This window comes from Terrapene carolina, unplaced genomic scaffold (genome assembly GCF_002925995.2).
Source record: "Terrapene carolina triunguis isolate 2854851 unplaced genomic scaffold, T_m_triunguis-2.0 Scaffold67, whole genome shotgun sequence".
Lineage (NCBI taxonomy): Eukaryota > Metazoa > Chordata > Testudines > Emydidae > Terrapene > Terrapene triunguis.
Window position 1 is genome coordinate 28096923 of NW_020664418.1, and position 22407 is coordinate 28119329.

Genomic DNA, 22407 nt, shown 5'->3' on the forward strand with positions numbered 1-22407 from the left:
ATTAAATCAAGTTGCATTGACTAAGAAATGACAGTATGTTTACAGAAAGGTGATGCATACTAAATGGTACCAGGACTGTCCGCTCACACTGGTCCAAGTTAGTTTACAATCTGTAGGTCTTTAAACCCTCTTGTTTCTTTTATACGACTGTCTGCAGTTTAGCGTCAGCTAGTCAATATTAAAATGTCATATTTCATTATGTCTTCTTTTCCTTCATAATAACCTGTTTTTAACGCTACCTCTTTATTATGCTTTAATTTTACCAAGAACCTAACAGCTTTGACTAAGTATAATTAGCATGGGTTCAAACAAGAGTCTCAACCAATCATTGGCCTTGTGGTTAGGTATTTTTTCAAGCTTTACATTTTCCACAAGATAATTCATGTCCCCAGTAATAAAATTCATTTGCTATCATTTAACATTGTTTCTCCTTTTGTCCTTAGACCTTTTCTGTGGTTTCCATTTTGACTTTTATAACTTGTTCTAGTACAAACAGTTACAAGCACAAAAACAACTTTAAGAAAGCTGCATAGATATTTCACAGAAAGGTCATGTACTTACATTCTATACGCAACAAAAGCGTATGGTACTTGAAGATATGTTCACTTTTTAATTCCTTGACATAACTTGTGAGGGATTCTGGGAGCTCTTAAGCCATGTGGGAACAAGTGGAACTAGGGTTGCCAAGTTTCTACTCTCACAAAACCAAACACCCTTGCCCTGCCCCTTACCCCTCTGAGGCCCTCCTCCAAGGCCCCACCCCTTCGAGGCCCCTCCCACCACTCACTCCATCCCCTCTTCCCGCTGTTGCTCACTCTCTCCACTCTCACTTGCTCATTTTCACTGGGCTGAGGCAGTGGGTTGGGATGTGGGAGGGGTGATGGCTCCAGCTGGGGGTGCAGGCTCTGGGGCGGGGCTGGGGATGAGGCATTTGGGGTGTAGGAGGGTGCTCTGGGCTGGGATCAAGGGTTTGGAGGGTGGGAGGGGATCAGGGCTGGGGCAGGGGGTTGGGGTGTGGGAGGGGGTCAGCGCTCGGTGGCACTTATCTCAGGCAGCTCCCGGAAGCAGCGGCATATCCCACCTCCGGCTCCTACACAGAGGCGGGGCCAGGTGGCTTTGCATGCTGCCCTATCTGCAGGTGCCACCCCTGCAGCTCCCATTGAACATGGTTCCCGGCTAATGGGAGCTGCGGAGCTGGCGCTTGGGGTGGGGGCAGTGCACAGAGCCCCCTGGCTGCCCCTATGCCTAGGAGATGGAGGGGGGATATGCCATTGCTTCTGGGAGCCATGCGGAGGCATGGCAGGCAGGGAGCCTGCCTTAGCCCTGCTGCGTCACTGACTGGACTTTTAATGGCCCCGTCAGCGGTGCTGACCACAGCTGCCAGGGTCCTTTTTTGACCGGGCATTCCAGTCGAAAACCAGACACCTGGAAACTCTAAGTGGTTCCTAAATTATATTGTTACCATCGTGCTAGACCAAGTATGTTTTGTCCATCACCAAGATGATAAATTAATATAGATTAGGTACCACTTAATTTATAGTTTTTGGGTAACTGGCTCATGAGTTTTGCTATTCTATTACCTGAAGGGAACTGTGGTTTATTCTTTTTTATGTTGGGATGAAATTCAATAAAGACAAGTACTAAGTACTGCATGTAAGAAGGAAAAATCAAATGCACAACTACAAAATGGGGAATAACTGGCTACGCAGTAGTACTGTAGAAAAGGATCTGTGGGGGGGTGGATCACAATATGTATATATACCTATCTTGTAGAACTGGAAGGGACCCTGAAAGGTCACTGAGTCCAGCCCCCTGCCTTCACTAGCAGGACCAAGTACTGATTTTGCCCCAGATCCCTAAGTGGACCCCTCAAGGATTGAGCTCATAACCCTGGGTTTAGCAGGCCAATGCTCAAACCACTGAGCTATTCCCCTGAATATGAATCAACAGTGTGATGCTTCTGTGAAAAGGAGCTGTCATTCTGGGATGTATTAACAGGAGTGTCATATGTCCACTGTACTTGGCACTGGTGAGACCTCAGCTGGAGTACTGTGTCCAGTTTTGGGCATCAGACTTTAAAAAGGGGGTGGGCAAATTGGAGTGAGTCCAGAGGAGAGCAACAGAATAAGAGGCTTAGAAAACATGACGCATGAGAAAAGGTTGAAAGAATTGGGCATGTTTAGTCTAGAGAAGAGAAGACTGAGGAGGGATGTGTGTGTGTGTGCGCAATAATCTTCAAATATGTAAAAGGTTGTCATAAAGAAGACGGCGATCAATCGTTCTCCAGGCCTACCGAGTGTATGACAAGAAGGAATTGGCTTAGTTTGCAACAAGACAGATTTAGTATAGATATTAGGAAACACTTTCTATTTCTAAGAATAGTTAAGTACTGGAACAAGTTAGCTAAAGAGGTTATGGAATTCCATCAATGGAGGTTTTTAAGAACATGTTTAGACAAACACCTGGCTTACTTGATCCTGCTTCAGCAGGTGGGGATGGATTAGGTGACATCCAGAGGTCTCTTATAGCCAGAGACAACATGTAGCTATGGCTAGCGAGGGCGGGGGCGTAAATGAAAAGTGCCCCCCCCTCCGATTTCTCGGGACACCTCAGGCGGGGATGCCCAGCAGTGAGGAGGCAGCGCTCCCCCTGGCAGTGGCACACTCTGTGTGTCCATGCAGCGTGGGGAGAGAGGAAGCAGCAAGGCGGCTGGCTGCCTGCTGAGCTCCTCCTCCTCACCCACATGGGGTTGCTTTGCCTTCCCTGCTGCTGGAGTCCCACGCATCACCTCTGCCTCCACCCCCGACTCACCTTGGTGGATGGTCTGCAAAGCAGGCAGCAACGTTGGGACTCCAGCAGCAGGGAAGGAGAAACAGCAGCTACAGGGCTTGGGGGGAAGAGCTCAGCTGGCAGCCAGCCGCCCTGTGGCTTCCTCCCTCCCCAGGCTGTAGGGACACGGGGAGAGTGCGGCTGCCAGGGGGAGCACTGCTTCCTTGCTGCTGGATGTCCCAGCCAGAGCTGTCTAATAGTGGGGCGCACGTGACCGCGCATGCTCCCCATGCCTCTCTTCTGCTTCTTGCCCAGGGCCGGCTCCAGGCACCAGCGAAGGAAGCAGGTGCCTGGGGCAGCCAATAGAAAGGGGCGGCAGTGCGTCCGTTGTCGGGGCAGCACGTCCAGATTGGCGGCGGCGGCACTTCGGCGGCAGCTCAATCGGCCCGCTCCATATTGGTGGCAATTCAGCGGTGGGTCCTTCACTCGATGTCTTCCTCTTCGGCGGCACTTCAGTGGCAGCTCGATCGGGTTCTTCTCTTTTTTTCCCCACCTCTTGGGGCGGCAAAAAAGCTGGAGCCGGCACTGTTCTAGCCCTACATTTCTATTATCCTGTTTATCTAGGTGTTCAAACATTTTGAGAGAGAACCTTTTTTTAGCATGAACATATCAATGATTTACTAATCTCACAGGTGTGGGCGCTAATTGGGTGTGGGGCCAATGATTCCCCAATTTCTCATGACAGTTTAATGAGAGCCCCTGTGTTAGATCACATAACCATACCATTATGTGTGTCTTTCTTACCCAGTGTTATGTTCATTGGTCACATATTTTGCTTATGTCCAAACTGTTTGGAATCTTCTAGAACAATATGTTAGAAATCAGTTTGCACTCCGAGCCTCACATTTTGAATGCACAAATGGTGAAGTAAGCATTTCGATGGGCTGATGTGGGCTTTAGCATGGGCGAACAAATGTGCCCACACTTATCAGGCCCACTGGAAATTTGGTCTCTTAATGTTAACTTTGTTTATTTAACAAAATATAGAAGAAATGAAAGTTTACAAAGTGATTTGGATTATGAAGTGCTATCTCGGTAGCTCTGTACTGAATGAACTTGTTGCTTCTAAAACTCTCCTTTCCATGTAGAAAACTGTGAAAAGATAACACTATTTAATAATAATTGTTTACCAGATTGGTCATAATATCAATATACTGGGTTGCACCACGTTTTAAACTTTTTACCACCCAGTCCATAGGAGAAGCTAAACCATTCAACTCACGTATTGCCCTCAGGCCAAATAATGAAGACAAATGGCACGTGAAATTGTATCATTTGATTATAGAAGAGCAGCTTTTTATGATGTTGACAGTTTCAGTGTGCCTTCTGCAGAAACTTACACACCAATCATCTGATTAAGTATGCAGAATCAGATTAGGAAAAAAGGGGAAAAATAGCATGTCTATTGAGATCTCTCTTCAGCAGGTGTGGATAACCTGATGCCAAAAATCTATCATGCTCTTTGAGTACAGGTTTGCAGTGTGATAGCCATAAAAAATAAGCTATTTCAGACTGCATGGTGAAATTCTCAAATCGCAGTGAGCCTCAGTTGTCATCTCCTAATTTTAAATTGTTTCTAGTACCATGTGTTTCCAGGAACACCTAATGCATTCACCAGTTGCAAACATTTGCAAGGAATATACAATGAAGGAAAAGTAAAGCAAATCCAATCAGAGTGGGTGAACTTCCAGACAGATCAGAAATTAAGCAGTGATAAGGTCAAGCAACAGGGTCATTAATTAGATTATTATGGTCATTTTAGATTGTGAGGTGACAATGCTTGAATAATTTAATGTGAATCGCTTTTATACAAATGATTAGATTTAGCACACAGATTATATCACTACTGTTCATGAAGCTTTTTCTTCACAGGGCTAGGTGGCTAGTGCACATTGAGCTGATTAACTTCGTTTAGGAAGGAAATGAATGCCCTGGCCACTAGATACAGGATTATTTTGGTTTTTAGAAGTATAGTTTCTACAGTTAGGCCCTGGATTTTAAAAGTTAAAGCTTTGTATGTAGACACAGCCAAGATTTGTATTCTCAGTTAGATGGCCTCTTTCTTCCCAAAGCAACTTGAGTTCATCTCTATTTGTAATTGGCAGCTCCCAGCTCAGAGACTTCTACCTGCCCAAAATACTTCTGGCCTGATTCTGATCTCCCTTACATTGGTATAAAACAGGAGAAGTTCCACTGAATCCATAATTACACCAGTATAAAATTGGTATAAGTGAGGGCAGAATCACATATTGATGGAGTATTTTCCCCACCCTTGAGCATATGTTTTGAGATGACCTGAAACTGCTGGGCTCTCTTGAGTTACTGAGCAGAACAGTTCTCTTCCTGTGTTGGACCCAGCACCCCCTGGAGTTGAAGTAGGACAAAATTTGGCCTGTGGTGACTGGGGCCAGCTTGCCAACCCAAAACGTAAGTCTGCCTTTCATTCATTGTCTTCCTTAACTTCCTCATTATTGGCAAAAAGACCTGTACTGTTAAAGACAATTGAACTTCTAATTTTTTAAACATAGATATGTAATTTAAGTCAAACTAGTTGATAACTGTTGCTGGAATTATGTTGTTTTCTAGTAGAAACTGACTTGGGAGAGAATAGTTTTCAACCTTATCAAAAATGTCTTCCATTCTCTCATTAAAAAAAATAGTGGTCTGTGGTCTAGATTTACATTGAGGCAGCATAAACCAGGTTCTGCCCCATCTTTTGTGGGGGTTTTTTCTTTACTGTTTTGGGATGTTTTTCTCTCTCTCGCTGTACATAGAATCTCTGTTCTTGACGGGTTAGGTCACAGAAACCCACTTGAGAACTGCCAACTGATGTGCCAAGACTACTTCTGCCCCTGCTTTCCCTGCCAGCTCAGGGCCCCAGCACCCTGTCTTGCTGAGCCAGACATGCCTGTCTGCTCCAACAAAGACCCAGGGTCTGAATTACTTGCCCCAAAGCTGCAGACTTAACTGAAAGCAACTTACAGAAGTGTTCCTGTCTTTAACACTCAGATGCCCAACTCCCAATGGGGTCTAAACCCCAAATAAATCCGTTTTACCCTGTATAAAGCTTATACAGGGTAAACTCATAAATTGTTCGCCCTCTATAACACTGATAGAGAGATATGCACAGCTGTTTGCCCCTCCCCCAGGTATTAAGGCACACTCAGGGTTAATTAATAAGTAAAAAGTGATTTTATTAAATACAGAAAGTAGGATTTAAGTGGTTCCAAGTAGTAACAGACAGAACAAAGTGAATTACCAAGCAAAATAAAACAAAACATGCAAATCTAAGCCTAATACAGTAATACAACTGAGTACAGATAAAATCTCACCCTGAAAGATGTTTCAATAAGTCTCTTTCACAGACTGGACGCCTTCCTAGTCTGGGCACAATCCTTTCCCCTGGTACAGCCCTTGTTCCAGCTCAGGTGGTAGCTAAAGGATTTCTCATGATGGTTCTCCCTTTTCTCTGTTCCAGTCACTTACATATCTTTTGCATAAGGCGGGAATCCTTTGTCCCTCTGGGTTTCCACCCCCACCTTCTCAATGGAAAAGCACCAGGTTAAAGATGGATTCCAGTTCAGGTGACATGATCATATGTCACTGTAAGACTTCATTACCCACATGCCAGCACACACGTATACAGAAAGACTTACAGGTAAAACAGAGCCATCTGCAGTCATTTGTCCTGGTTAATGAGAGTCATTGAGATTCCAAACCACCATTAATGGCCCACACGTTGCATAATTACAATAGGCCCTCAGAGTTATATTTCATATTTCTAGTTTCAGATACAAGAGTGGTACATTTATTCAAATAGGATGATCACACTTAGTAGATTATAAGCTTTGTAATGATACCTTACAAGAGACCTTTTGCATGAAGCATATTCCAGTTACATTAGCATATTTTAATAAATTCATATAGTGTGCAACGTCACAGTTTTTTTCTTTACTGTTTTGGAATGTTTTTTTCTCTCTGTACATAGAATCTCTGTTCTTAGAGTTAAGTTGCCTATAATTCTTCTCATTTTCCTGTGTGCATTCTATTGCATATCTTCAAGACTTAGGCAAGCTATTTAGCCTTAATTCATACCACCAAGTGTGGCAAAGAAGTGGACTAGTATAGTAGTAATAATAGGTAGCTCATATATAGCACTTTTTCTCTGTAGATTTCAAAGTGCTTTACAAAGGAGGTCAGTATCATTAGCCCCATTTTACAGATGGGGAAACTGACGCACAGAAAGGCCCAAGATCATCCAGCAGGCCAGTGGCAGAGCTGGGAATAGAAATGAAAGGTCTTCTGAGTCCCAATCCAATGCTCTATCCACTTGACTAGTCAGCCCCCCACTAGCATGAAATGAAGGTGAATGTATCAACGTTTACTTTAAATGCTTGTACTGTTCTTCCATCTATTTAAGGTAATTGTTTAAAGGTAAAGTATTTGTTAGAATGATACCTAATAACATACTGCATTTCTGGGGGGCTCTCAGATACTATGTTGATGAGGGCAGTATAAAAACCTATATAGACTAGCATAATATGATGCATTTTTACTATTATAAGTCAAACCTCTGTCTTCTCATAGTAGAAACTGCTAGGAAGATAATTACATTGCCAATATGGGCTGAGCTCACAAGTATTTTTTTAACTGCTAGTCTTTTGGTATTATTACTATCCCTTTTTACAAAATCGCCAAGAATAACAACCCCTTCCATGTGCTTATTGCCAGGGTCCTGGGGTGGGGTTGGAGGCTCACGTTCAGCTTTCTAGGCCAAAGTCAACACCAGAGGTCAGAACTTGTGTGGAGGTTCCGTGTTCAGAGCAAAGGTCAGAGCCAAAGTCAATGCTGGGAGTTCAGGAGGAAAGAAGCGGAGACGGTCACGGTGCTGCTGTGTAGACACTTCCTGGTATGCCCTGTAGCCTTAGATAGAGTCAAGGGGCCAGTCAGGAGCCTCCAAGGCAGCTGCCAATTAGGTGTCTCAGGTGGGACTTCCTGTACTGTATGTCAGCTGTGGGTTTCAAGGAGCAGCTGGGTTACAGTTGCTGTGGCGGCACAGAGGTGTCTACTGTCTGGCCACTTTGCTAATCTGGGTTTGAGTCCCACCACTCCTGATGTATTCCTGCAGCTACCAGGGCACTGGCTTTCCTGGTCAGTGGTTGTTTCATTTACAGACTTTGAATGAGAAGTCAGCACCATTATATTAAAGAGTATCTATTTTCAGGCTTCTCATCTTTACCCCGTTTGAGTTCTGCACACTCATGCAGAAGAGGGTGTGGGTGTCTGTCTCCTGGCCACCCTGTGCCTCACAACTTTTTCTTTCTGCTTCCTCATTTACCTCTGCTCCTCCAAGCTCTGTCTGTCACAGTTCTCTGTCCCTCCCCTCTCCCCAACAAGCAGCAGGTTTGTGTGGGAGGTGCCGTGGTTATAAGGGCCCCACAGGCTAGGGTTGTAGTTGCCACCATTCTGGTCTGTGAGCGCCAGCAACAGTGATGAACTGACTCTATTTTCACTCCCTGTGAACCAGGCAAGTCCAGCAGGATGCAATCAGTCACTTCTCATTCTCAGAGCAGTGGGGAGTGATTCATTGCTCAGACTCCTATAGCCTTTGTCTGATAGAGGCTCAAGCTCCCTGAGGGGCATGGGAAACAAATTCCCTAAAGACAGATTTCATCCAGGTCCCTAGATCCAAGCAAACCCAACACTTAGAGGTGTTTGGATTCAGGCTTGGGACTTGGGACCATCTCTACTTAGAGGCTAATTCTTTTTTTGCATTTTAAAATGAATAATGAGTATTCCCCTGTGTAAGTTTCCACATGCCTTGGCATTTAGCAGTACTGAAAAATGAAGCATTAGAATAGCATGAGAGAAGCTGATCTTGCTGTGTCTCTGACCCAGTCAAAATCAGGGAGAACTAGATGTCTCACTAGTCATGGGAATTATTAGCCGACATAGATAGGTACGCACCTCACATTAATAGGTACTAATGTACTAATGACATTAATATGGTATATAGGTGTTGGGAATTATGTTAACTGAGTGCATTATGCTCTTCTCACAATTCTGTTTACCCATGTCAACTATCCCACAACAATTTGCAAAACTAAATCAGCTTTGGCAAGATATATGAATATTCTACCTGTGTACAAGCTTAGGAGGCGCCTTCATCTGGAATGTAGTATCCAAAATGAGAGAGAAGGAAAGATACAGAACTGGTACGAACTGGTCAGTTAGAACTTAGTGATTCATGGAAAGCTCTCTAACTTGTAAACAGTCTGGCATAAATAGAGGTAGTTTGGGTGGACGTATTTTAGAAGCACACCTTCTGTGTTAAAGTGAACTGCATGCTATGAGAAACAAGCTTCCCAGAAGGATTGGTATGGTATTAACTCTTTCCTTTCTGTATTTACTGTTTTGTCTTTAGACAATAAATTTGGCAAAGCTTGATTATTTGGTCTCTTAAACATTTTTAATATCAAACTGCAAGTGTAGTCCAGCATTGGCCGTACCTTTAACAAGAGTGTTTTCTCAGTAGATTTTCAGATCAGTGCAGTTCAGAAGGTGTTTTTCTGAAATGAACATTTCCTCATCATAATGCATGGGGAGGAGCAGGAGTCACAACAACAAGTGACGAGATGTTTTTCTGTAACAACTATCAATCAGAGCTGTCTGTACAGAGTACAAAATAAGGTTCCATCTTGCACAAATCAATGGCAAGCTGACAGTCAGGTGGTCTGAGGATAATTCCCCACTCCACTTTAATCTACACTCAAAATTTCTATGAACATCAGTGAGCTTATATCCCAATGCGCTTTATGAAAGCTTGAATGCATTATCATGCAATGCCACAAAAGCCCAAATCAAATGACAAGATGTATATGTTTGGCATTTATCTGCCAGAGGATCGCATTGTTTCCCACTATCTTTTTGTGACAAGGCAAAGAAATATTTTCTGCGTACTATTTTTGTCATTAGTACAGCTGCCGATCTGGCCTCCTCACTTGTGTCCCAATTCATCAGCTCTGTGCTATTCCCCTGTGTGTAATAGCAAAAGGCTCATGTATTTCCTCTGCTGTGCAGAAGGAGAAGATATAATTCTGCAGACATGAAGCCTTTTCTGGGGCCAGAGAGGCTCATGGGCCACACGTTAATTGTTTTTTATTTGCATCAGCAGGGATCAGTGCTAGGTGCAGTGCAAATGTGTAGTAAAAAGACAGTTCTTGTCTTACAGCCTACATAGAGGGGAAATGTGGCAACAGAAGATGTTTTCTACCAGCCCCCATCCACATAACCTTGACTGTCTCCTTTGTGATCAGGGCATATAGAAAAAGACAAAGAGGCCAGCTAGCAGCTGTTTTAATTGGATGTTCCTCTTCCTACACAACTACTGCCCATGTAATAAAATAAAACCAGTAGTTAATGATGATTACAGTAGGAAGGTGGGAAAAAATCCAGCTGGCAGCTGCAGGGGATTTTGGTTGTTTCTATATATAGCATTATATTAGGATAAGGGGGTGGAGGTGGGGAAGGGCACACAAAGTAGTTTGAAGCTGACAATTGTGCACTTTGAGTGTTTGCTTAAGTCTAGGAATGTGGTTTAGTCCCATTCAAGTCAGTAGGACTGTGATAGGGCTTTCAGTGGCTGGGCAGCCTAGTGGCTAGATTATTGGGTAGAGGGGGCCGTAGTGGGACCTGACCCCTCCTTTTCCCTCAGTTCCTGGCCCAGGGCCCTGTGCTGCTCACACCTCTTAGTAGCGGAGCTGGATCTTTCTCCCAGCCATGGGGGGGGGAGTGGGGTTCAGGATGCTTTCCTGGGTCGCCCCCTATGCAAGTCCTTAAGTTTGGGGTGTGGCCCCAATAGTCCAGTTTCCACGCAGTTGGGGCTTAGCTGTAGGATCCCCTTAGCAGGGGAAGACTTACTCATTTCCCACAGCTGCGTGGCTGGCAGGGTGCCGGTCTGTGCCTTCAGAAAGGCAAACAAAGCACTCCTGCCTCTTCGCCAGTCAGCCCCTGATTGAGCCAGGTTCCCTTCTTTTCTCCCTCCTCCAAGCCTGGCATTGGCTGCAGGTATAACGGGATGGGGCTAGATGAACCCACAGGTTTTCTTTAACCCTTGCTCCTTCACACATCCCCCCCCTCCATGACCCTATTTGGGGTCTGCCCTCTCTCCAGTTGCCCTCCACCATCTTGGGAGAAGAAGTCTGCATTTAGATGGGCTCTCCCAGCCTGGTGCTGGATGCGGAAGGAGAAGGGTTGGAGGGAAAGGTGCCACCTCATGATTCTGGTGTTTGTGTTCTTCATAGCATGCAGCCAGTGGAGAGGGGCATGGTCAGTGACTAGGGTAAAGTGTGTGCCTAGAAGATAACAGAATGAGTCCGCAGCCCATTTTACTGCCAAGGCTTCCTTCTCAATTACGGAGTAGGCCTTTTCCCTCGGGAACAGCTTTCTACTAATGTAGAGGATGGGGTGTTTGTCACCTCCCACTTCCTGGGATAGAATGGCTCCTAGGCCAACATCCGAGGCAGCCGTCTATAATAAGAACTCCTTAGTGAAGTCAGGGCTATACAAGACGAGTTCCCAACAGAGCTGGGCTTTCAGAGTTTGAAATGCCTCCTCACAGGCTCTGGTCCTCTGGGTCCTCTTAGGACTGTCATTCTTGGGGAGATCAGTAAGCGGGGCTGCAATGGAGGAGAACCTTGGGATAAAGCAGCAGTAGTAACCGGCCAGTCCTAGAAACTGGCGTACTTGCTTTTTTGAGGAAGGAGTGGGGCACAGGTGGAGGGCATGGACTTTGCCAATAAAAGGTCGGACGATGGTGCCTTTTCCCAACGTGTCTCCGAGGTAGGTGGCCTCATCCTTCCCAAGGTGACAGTTAGCAGGGTTCGCCATCAGGCCAGCCTCCTTGAGGGACTGTAGCACTGTGGCCACATGTTTTAAGTGGTTCGGCCAGTCGCGACTATAAGTCACCACGTCATCTAGGTTAGCAGCTGTATACCGGCTATGGGGGTGGAGAACGTGTTCCATTAGTCGCTAAATGACGCAAGGGCACCATGCAAACTGAAGGGCATGGTCTGGAACTGGAGGAACCCAAAGGGGGTGGAGAAAGCTGTCTTTTCCTTGGATTCGGGTGTGAGGGGGATCTGCCAGTATCCCTTTAAGTCCAGGGTGGTGATGTACTGTGCCTTTCCTAGCCAGTCGAGCAGCTTATCAATACGTGGCATTGGGTATGCATCAAATTTTGATACTGCATTGACCTTGTGGAAGTCAATGCAAAAGCGAGTACTCCCATCCGGTTTCGGGACTAGTACCACAGGGCTTTTCCAGTCATTGAAAGACTCCTCAGGCACCTCCAATGCTAGCATCGACTGGAGTTCCTGTTTCATGGTCTCTCTCAGTTTCTGGGGAAGGGACCGAGGGTTTTCCCTGACCTTAACTCCTGTTTCCATCTGGATATGCTGGGTTATCAAGTGAGTCCGGCCTGGTTGGGTCAAAAAGATGGAAGACATGGCAGTGATCAGTTGCTGCACCTGACTTCTCTGCTCTGGGGTAAGATTGTCTCCAATCTTGACCCCTCCCGGAGTTGAAGCTTTGGCAACCTAGGGGCCTAGTTCCGGCTCTGGCAGGTAGGGAGCTATTAGTAAGCCTTCCTGGACTTTCCATGGTTTTAAAAGGTTCACATGGTGGATTTGTTGTACCTTACATTTGTTGGGTTGCTTGAGCTCGTAGTTCACCGGTCCTACACGCTGGATCACCTCACAGGGCCCTTGCCAACGGGCGAGGAGCTTCAACTATGAGCTGGGCAGCAACAACAGTACCTGATTACCAGGCTGAAATGCCCGGAGACACGCCTGTTTATTGTAGGCAACCTCTTGGGTTTCGTGGGCATGGAGGAGGTTCTCTCTGGCAAAGGAGCCTAAAGCTTCGAGTCTCTCCCGCAGGTTCAAGACATATTGTACCACATTGTTGGCTCGGGATGGTTGTTCCTCCCACATTTCTCGAATTAGGTCCAAAATTCCTCGGGGTTGCCTCCCATATAAAAGCTCAAATGGCGAGAAGCCAGTGGAAGACTGGGGAACCTCCTGGACCATGAGCATCAGAGGTGGGAATAGCTGGTCCCAATGTCAAACATCTGTTAGGATGAATTTTCGGAGCATCGCTTTTAGGGTTCTGTTAAAGCGCTCTACCAGGCCGTCTATTTGGGGGTGGTATACGGATGTTCATAGAGTCTTGATTTTTAGTAACCAGCAGAGTTGCTGGATCATGTGGGTCTGTTAAGATTTCCTGGGGCACCCCAACTCAGGAAAAGATATTCATAAGCTCCGTTGCCATCCTTTTGGCATTCATAGAAAATAGTGGCACGACTTCAGAGAACCTGGTCACATAGTCTAGCATGAAGAAAATGAACCGGTATCCAGTAGCGCTCTTCTCCAGAGGGACGACTTTGTTGAGTCCAATCTGCTCTAGGGGTGCATTCATAAGTGGAAGGGTGATCAAAGGGGCTCTCTGAGCTGGCTGAGGTGCGGTGAGCTGGCACTCTGGGCAGGAGGCACAGAAATCCACCACCTCTCTGTAGAATCCTGCCCAAAAGAACCGGGCCAGAATCTGAGCCAGTGTCTTTTCCCTCCCGAGGTGACCAGCAGCGGGTATGGCATGGGGGAGTCGCATGACCTCTTTCCAGCAGTGCCGAGGCACCAAGAGATGGTGTCGAATCTCTTCGGTCTGCAGGTCCTTCTCTAAACTGTAGAAATGGTCACCTTGAATCTCAAAATGGGGGAACCGTCACGCTTGATGGGGTTCAACAGTCTCCCCATTCACCGCCGCCACCTGGGCGTATGCTCGACTCAGTGTGTCGTCTGTCCATTGTTCTCCCACAAAGTCAGAGAGGTGAGTCAGAATCTCTGATTTGGGTAGCAAGGATGGCTCCCCTTCTGGCTGGGAGGAGGCCTGGTCTGGCTGGGCTGGTGCTGAAGACTGGGCTGGTGCCTGGAGTTGGGCTGGGATTAGGCACCACTGTACGTCATACCAGGGTCTGGGCACACCCTGAGTCAACTAGCCCCACTACATCTCTCCCATTCACCGACAGTGGGATGGTCATCTTTGCAGGGTCCCCAAGGCGTGCTAGTGCTCATGGAGTCCAGATCTTCCCAATGCTACATTCCATGTATGGACAGTCTCTGGACCAGTGTCCAGAATGGCCACACGTGAAACACCAGTCCTGATTTTGGGAGATGTGTGGGGTTTCCTGCCTGAGTATCCGGGTGGCCTGATCACGATGGGCCGAGCAAAAGGCTTCCTGGGTCTCCAGTGGACCTGTGGTCTCTCGAACAGGGGTGCGGGTAAACAGCTCTGGGGGTGGATGCTGATGTTCCTCATGATCCTGGGGCCCCTTGGGTGGCTCTGTCTTTTAGGGGCAGAGGGCTCTTAGTTCCTGTCGATCCCGGAGGGGGTGTCATCACAGGGGACTTGGCGGCTAGATATTTCTCCATTAGTTGAATGGCGTCCGTCATGATGCTGCTGCAACACCCATTCTCTTCCCCCGGGGGGTAGAAACTGGACAAACTACTCTAGTGGGACCCGCTCAGCGACCTGCAACCCCGTCTTTGCCTCTGGATCGAGCCATCTCCAGCATGAGTCGTGCAGCCTCTGGGCAACCAGGCGGGGTGGGACCCCCCCCGACAGGTACCGCTCCCCCCGGAAGCATTGCCGGAACGTTTCCTCCAAAATATCTAGGGCATCAAGGATTATTGCCTTGACCTGGGCATAGTCCTGGGCTGCGGTGGGGTCTAGAGCACGATATGCAGTCTGTGCTACCCTGGTTAGGTATGGGGCCAGCACTGCCACCCATTGTTCTTGGGGCCACCGAGCTACCATGGTTACCTGCTCAAAAGTCTCTAAAAAGGCCTCCGGGTCATCATCAGGCTGCATTTTGGCAAGTCTAATAGGAGCAGGGTTAGGCAGCTCTGCTGGAGCAGTGGGTCGCAAAATGGAGACCACCTGTTGGACCACCTGCAGTTGCTGCTGCTGTTGGGTTGCCAATTCACAAATTAGCTGTTGCTGCTGCATGGCCATCTGCTGCAGGAGTTGCTGCTGTTGTTGTTGAGGGTGGGTGTTTTGCTCAGTCATCCATTTCAGCAGAAGTTCCATCTCCGTTCAAGGGTTTGCTCTCAGGGCATGTTTTTTTTGTTTGTTTGTTTGTTTTGTGGTAATTCCCTTCAGCAGGGACTAGGGCTCATGCCCGCATTCTCTACCATTTGTGATAGGGACTTCATTGGCCGGACAGCCTAGTGGCTAGATCGTTGGGGTGGGGGGCCATAAGGGGACCTGACCCCTCCTTTTTCCTCAGTTCCTGGCCCAGGGTCCTGTGCTGCTCACACCTCTAAGTAGTGGAGCCAGATCTTTTTTCCAGCCATGATGGGAGGTTCAGGACACTTTCTTGGGCTGCTCCCTGTGATGGTTCGATCACAGAGACCCCCTTGGGACTGTCACCTGATGTGCTGAAGTTACCTCTGAGCCCTTTTTACCTGCCAGCTTGGGACTCCAGAACCCTGCCTTGTTGAGCCAGACATGCTAGCCTGCTGCAAAACAGACTCAGGGTCTGGGCCATGCCCCCAAAGCTGCAGACTTTAACCAAAAACAGCTCAGCAAGTTACCTCTCTGGCACTCAGACACCCAGTTCCCAATGGGATCCAAACCCCAAATAAATCTGTTGTACTCTGTATAAAGCTTATACAGGGTAAACTTATAAATTGTCCGCCCTCTGACACTGATAGAAAGATATGCACAGCTGTTTGCTCCCCCAGGTATTAATCACTTACTCTGGATTCATTAATAAACAAAAGTGATTTTATTGAGTATAAAAAGTAGGATTTAAGTGGTTTCAAGTAATAACAGACAGAACAAACTAAGTCACCAAGCAAAATAAAGCCAAAACATGCAAGTCTAAGCCTAATACATTAAGAAACTGATTACAGGTAATATCTCACCCTTAGAGATGTTCCAATAAGCTTCTTTCACAGACTAGACTCCTTCCTAGTCTGGGCCCAATCCTTTCCCCTGATACAGTCCTTGTTAGTTCCGGCAGACATCTTTGGTGGTAACTAGGGTTTTTCTCATGACTGGCAGCCTCCTTTGTCCTTTTCACCCCCTTTTATAGCTTTGGCACAAGGTGGTAATCTTTTGTCTCTCTGGGTTCCCACCCGTCCTTCTAAATGGAAAAGCACCAGGTTTAAGATAGATTCCAGTATCAGGTGACATGGTCACATGTCCTGTGAGACCCCAGCCTCCATTCTTCCTGGGCTGGCCCACACATACACAGTAAGTAAACAGAGCCATTTATAGTTCATTGATTCTGAAACACCCTTAATGGCTTCTACTTAATATGTTTACATCAGTAATACAAGTTTATATCTTATTCTCCTAACTCCAGACATTGAAATAATACATGCAAACAAATAGGATGAACACACTCAATAGATAAGCTTTGCAATGATACCTTACAATAGACCTTTTGCATAAGCATATTTTCATAAAGCATGTGGAGTGCAATGTCACATTCCCTATGCAAGTCCTTAAGTTTGGGGCATGGACCCAATAGTCCAGTTTCCCCACAGTTGGGGCTTAGCTGTAGGTTCCCCTTAGCAGGGGAAGACTTACTCGTTTCTCACGGCTGCGTGGCTGGCAGGGTGCTGGTCTGTGCCTTCAGGCAGGCAAACAGAGAGCTCCTGCCTCTTCTCCAGTTAGCCCCTGACGGAGCCAGGCTCCCTTCTTTTCTTCCTCCTCCAGGCCTGGCATTGGCTGCAGGTATAATGGGAAGGGGCTAGATGAACCCACAGGTTTTCTTTAACCCCTGATGTGCCAGACTTTGCTTCTTCACAAGGACATAAGCATGTGTTTAAGTGCATTGCTGAATCTGGGGCATGAATGGCATGAAACATTTAGAGGGGTTTTGTACAGGTGCTTCTATATACAGGAATGTCTACAATTTATTTTTGTCAGGCTATTAGAATTTTTTAAAAAATACATGAACCTGAAGCGCACAATCTGAAACAAATTATGTTTCCCTATATCTTTACTGGGGGGAGAAATTACATTTTATAACAACCCAGGATATGTGATGTTAGTTCAAAACTGATCCCCCATCATGTACTCTGAAAGTGCTGGGACTGGAAAAGTTGAGAGTTAGTGTGGCAGAAAGAAAACATACCTGTTGTTTTATCCATACTGGCAGAAAAATGATTATTATTAAGTTAGCTCAGTGTTTCCCAAAGTTGGGACGCCGCCTGTGTAGGGAAAGCTCCTGGCGGGTCGGGCCGGTTTGTTTACCTGCCGCGCCTGCAGATCCGGCCGATCGCGGCTCCCAGTGGCCGCGGTTTGCTGCTCCAGGCCAATGGGAGCTGCAGGAAGTGGCGCGGGCTGAGGGATGTGCTGGCCGCCGCTTCCAGCAGCTCCCATTGGCCTGGAGCAGCGAACCGCGGCCAGTGGGAGCCACGATCGGCTGGACATATGGGCACGGCAGGTAAACAAACCGGCCCAGCCCGACAGGGGCTTTCCCTACACAAGCGGCATCCCAACTTTGGGAAACACTGAGCTAGCTGATCGCACAGACTGTATGCTGAGTGAGACAGAAAAAATGGCATTCACAGTAAATAGAAGAAGTATCATCTTCATCCAGAAAAAAACATGATGAGATTTTGCATGCATTCCTGGGTAGGTCATTCCCATAAAAGGAGACATAGCAACAATCCTCAAGGCACTTCGGCCAAGATAACTGTTGAAATTGTGAAATGAAATCTTTGAAAATGTAAATGATAGGAAGAGAATGTGGAGAAGGAAGAAACATCTTTGTATTAAAAAAAGTCAGTGGTGATAATTACAATGTCAACAACTTTATTTTAGAATATGTAAGACACTAGTTGTGAAATAAGAAATGTATGGTGGCCAAAAAAGTCACTTGCTATCCAGGATTAGCATCCCCTTTTTTAACAGCTGACATGTGTTGACATGGGATACCCACATCTGGAAGTGATAGGAGCTTCTTAGGAAAAAGGTGTCCATGCTAGTGATTCATGTGGTGCAACCTTACATTTCATTTCCAAAAGCTATCATCTTACTTTCTAGAATGGAGGTCAGACTAGGGATATGATGACATCAATGCCACAGCTAAGAAACAGCAAAAATCCTAACCTACACTGCCTGCATAATGCAGAATCCAGCCAATATTGACTTTCATTCTGCCAGACTGTTTGAATTCTCTCTTTACTTTACAGGTAATGGTGTATTTTCATTTTTGGCAGGGTTTCTTTGTCCTGTGTAATGCTGAATAGCCTCATTCCTGGAGACATCTACCTCTTTGCAGGATACTATACTCACATAATCTTATTTTCATAATTAGGAATGCATTTGTGTAAATGATTTCTTAATGGAAGAATTTAGCCTGAGAAGGAGCCTGTCCTAAATGTTAATGCAGTTCAGATAAGATACAAAAAATGAATTAAGCTAAAGGAAATGTGGAGTTAAGGTCCTAGTTCATTAATTCACACTGTTATGCTTCAGAATCTCAATTTAGTATGCAAAACAGCATGCTGCAACTGACCTTAAGGTAAATATAGAGCAAAAGGGGTTCCCGTTCCGGAAGGAAATCCGAAGAGGTCGATCTGATCTGTTTTAGGAACTTCCGGAATGCCAAGTCACCATAGTATTTAGATAACCACAAAAATGATTTAAGGACTGGAGAGACTGAGAGAGACTGTCTCGTACTGTGAGAGACTGAAAGAACTCAATCTCTTATTAAAAAGAAGATTGGGAGGTGACTAGATTAGTGTCTTCACAGGGAGGAAATACTGGGTACTAACATGAACTCTTTAATCAGGAAAAAAGTAAAACAAAACTAATGGCTGAAGCCAGACAAGTTCAAATTGAAATTAGACACAAATTTTTAACAGCGGAGGCAGGGTTTAAATTCTCAGAGACTATTTCCCGGGGCTCTGGGCTTCAGCCCCAGAGTGAGGTGGGGTGCCGTGGTTCAGGGCTTCAGCCCTGCAGCGAGGTGCTGGGGCTCCCGTGGGTTTGAAAATATTTACTGGAGCTCTGCTTCAGATGGCTCCAGCTGAATGTAAGCCCTGAGTCAAGGTTACTAACTAGGACACGGGTTTGAGTCAACAGTGTGCCCTTGTTGCCAAGAAGGCTAATGGCATTTTGGGCTGTATAAGTAGGGGCATTGCCAGCAGATCGAGGGACGTGATCATTTCCCTCTATTCGACATTGGTGAGGCCTCATCTGGAGTACCGTGTCCAGTTTTGGGCCCTACACTACAAGAAGGATGTGGAAAAATTGGAAAGAGTCCAATGGAGGGCAACAAAAATGATTAGGGGGCTGGAGCACATGACTTATGAGGAGAGGCTGAGGGAACTGGGATTGTTTAGTCTGCAGAAGAGAAGAATGAGGGGGGATTTGATAGCTGCTTTCATCTACCTGAAAGGGGTTCCAAAGAGGATGGATCTAGACTGTTCTCAGTGGTACCTGGTGACAGAACAAGGAGTAATGGTCTCAAGTTGCAGCGGGGGAGGTTTAGGTTGGATATTAGGAAAAACTTTTTCACTAGGAGGGTGGTGAAGCACTGGAATGGGTTACCTAAGGAGGTGGTGTAATCTCCTTCCTTAGAGGTTTTTAAGGTCAGGCTTGACAAAGCCCTGGTTGGGATGATTTAGTTGGGAATTGGTTCTGCTTTGAGCAGGGGGTTGGACTAGATGACCTCCTGAGCTCCCTTCCAACCCTGATATTCTATGATTCTATGATTCTCAAACCGGGGGTTGGGATCCGTCAGGGGGTCGCGAGGTTATACCTGGGGGGTCGCGAGCTGTCAGCCTCCACCCCAAACCCCGCTTTGCCTCCAGCATTTATAATGGTGTTAAATATATAAAAAAGTGTTTTTAATTTATTAGGGGGGTCGCACTCAGAGGCTTCCTATGTGAAAGGGGTCACCAGTACAAAAGTTTGAGAACTACTGAACTATGGGAACAAATGACCAAGGGAAGTGGTGAATTCTGCATCTCTCGAGGTCTTCACATCAAGGCTGGATGCTATTCTGGAAGATGTGCTGTAGCCACACACAAGTTATTAGGCTCAGTACAAGGATAACAGAGGGAAATTGAATAGCCTGTGAAATACAGGTCAGACTAGATGTTCTAATGGTTCCTTCTGGCCTTAGACTGAATGAATCTATGAATAGTAAAGCAAAGCAAAATAAGACAGGATGTTTCAAACATATGTGAGCTCCTTTTGCCTTTCTGGGGTTCATTTCTTTGTACTTGTGTGTGTTTTATAAAGATATATAATCTATTTAATGCCTGTTGTACATAGGGTTTCACAATGGACAGAATACAGCATGTTTTGAGCTCAAGGACATTCTCCGCTTGGAGAATTTTCTATAGCCTAAGACCCACTACTGCAAATGCCCTGCCTCTGGCTCCCAATAGTCTGTCAGGGCATTTTTAGTATCCATTTCTCTGACAAGTACATTGGTCTCACGGGATCATGGATGGTGAGGCTAAAAATATAACTGGATGATTCAATAAACAAGATACATCTGTTGAAATGTTGTAAAACTGATGTACAGAATTTCTGCTTGCACAGCTCAATATCTGAAACTGTTGAAAATCAAATGAATAGGATATTTCAGTGACTGGTTTGCTGACAGGCTGCTGCTCGAGTTAGTGATGGAATGCTACGTGTACGATATAATGACAAAGCATTGCAGAGTAATACCCTTGTTGTGCACCTTGTGCAATTATTTATACCAATGTAAATGAGATCAAAGAACGTGATTGAGCCAGAACAGGAGCCTTATACACCCACTTTGCAATGGTGCTAATGACGATCCCAAGTGCAGGGCAAAAGAGTTGAGCCCTGCCTGTGCTTGCAATTCTGGATGCAGTTTGATAGTTTCAGTGGTGTGGTTATCATAAATTCTGTATATGACGACAATGCTTTATGACGAAATAACTTTATTTCAGAGCAAGGCAGAGTATGTATTTCTCCTATGCCCCAGTGTGTGTGTGGGGGGGGAGGGGGTGGGGGGGGGATTGAATCCATATTTTTTGGATCAGATCCAAGTCTATATAAATTGCCACCCCTCCTCTCCATGACCCTGATTCTGTGGGTAGAACCCTGTGTGGACTCCTACTGACTTACAGCACTGGGGTCCAAAGAAGCACTTGGGGCATTGAACAAAATACAATAAAACTGGAATCCAGTGTACACTTCTGTAATTGAACACCATTTTCTGCACACTTTAGCCAAGAAAGCAAGTGAAGAGGAGGAAAGGGAGTTCTAGGGCCTTTCAGCTCATCCGTATCCACCTCTCTTTCCTCTCATTTGCCTCTCTACAAACAGACTGAGAATGTACCCTTGTGGTTCAGAAAACTAGCACCCTGTTCCCTAAATGTTGTGTTTGTCTTTTGTCTCAATTCAGCCTCCTTTAAGATAGCTCCTATGAGGAAGCTAAATCCAGAGAGAGGGAAACAAATGAAATGTTAGTGCCAGGAGTGGAGGGTTTAAAGGGAGGACATTAGCTAACTAGAGCTTCCAGAGAAGCAAGTGGGCTAGGGTTATAAGTGTGAATACAAATATTGCATCATCTCTGAGTATCGGGGGAGTTCACAATGGACTTGGAGAATCAGTGATATATTACCAGGCATGGGCAAGACTACTAGTACTCCAGAATTTCTACCCTTGCAGCCCAAAAGCAGACAATAGTAGCCAGTCATCCTCCTCTTAAGAATTGCATGAACATTGATGTGTCATATGGTATTGAACCTTGGACAAGGTTTACTGCACTCATTCATGCTCCTTAGATAATTAGTATACATACATTCAAAATGAGACTCCGTGTTGTATGGGTTTGCCTATGCAAGTCCTTAGGGCTTTTTTTCGGTGCAAAGTTGTATGTGTTTGCAACTGAACTGAAGCATGGGCTTGCTATATTTGCACAGCTGTCAGTGAAAATCTGGCCTTCAATGTGTTTGTTCAATATGTAACTTCTTAACAACAGCACATATAGGCCTTGTCTACACTGGGAAAATATATGCAGTTTTTTTTCAGTGGAGCTGATACTGTGTTAGCAATAGTAAGAAAATTTTGAAAAAAATTTCCTGGCATAGATAGTGTCTTAATTAACACAGTTAAGTACAGTAAATTCAGAATGTCAATTGTGCATGCCATCCTTCTGTTTCTTACTTAAGAGATTGACAGCATGCATTGGCTCATTATGTATGTTTTTTTTGCTACAGAAAGTGCTTTGTGCAACTGAGCCTAAATCTAAAACCCTTGTGAAAACACTGGAATGCTATGTTGTGATTAAAAGAAACAAGTTGCCATTTGGTTAATCATTAATCTAATCAGAGGAAATGACAAGTGATTTTCTTAGTGCTCAGATCCAGAAGAAGAACTTCATGGTTAGATGCTATGGTGATCGATGCCCTAAGAAATACTTAAAATAGATGACAGGTTTCAGAGTAGCAGCCGTGTTAGTCTGTATCCGCAAAAAGAACAGGAGTACTTGTGGCACCTTAGAGACTAACA